The sequence below is a fragment of the Penaeus monodon genome, chromosome 23 (genome assembly GCF_015228065.2).
Source record: "Penaeus monodon isolate SGIC_2016 chromosome 23, NSTDA_Pmon_1, whole genome shotgun sequence".
NCBI lineage: Eukaryota > Metazoa > Arthropoda > Malacostraca > Decapoda > Penaeidae > Penaeus > Penaeus monodon.
In genome coordinates this window covers 15,964,480-15,964,930 of record NC_051408.1, presented here as the reverse complement: position 1 = coordinate 15,964,930, position 451 = coordinate 15,964,480, and positions in this window count along the sequence as shown.

The following is a 451-nucleotide window of genomic DNA, read 5'->3' as shown; positions in this document are numbered from 1 at the left end:
TAAAATATATAAAATAAAATATAATAATAAAAATTTAAAAAAAAACATTAAGGGGTCGAAAAACCCGTCAACCCCCCCCCGGGTTTTTTTGGACGAAAAGTAAATGATTCAAAAATTTTACCGGGAATTTCCCTTTTTCCCCCATTTTTCTGATTTATAGTTCCCTTTCCCAGTAACTGTCTGACTGATTCCGTTGCATCCATGCCAAAGGTTAGAGAAAAAAGAAATAAAATCTACGGACACTGGGCTGGCGAATCATGGCGTGTTGTCCTCGCCACGAATTTTCCCGAACCTCCTTCTCTCTCTGTGAGCGGGAGGAAAGCCAAAAACCCAAAATTTAGAAGGGGGATGATGATTTTAAAAAATTTTCTTTTTCCCCCCCTTCAAGCAAATCAACAAATATAGATAATTTTCCATATAGATATGCTCAAAAAATAAAAATTAGTAAATA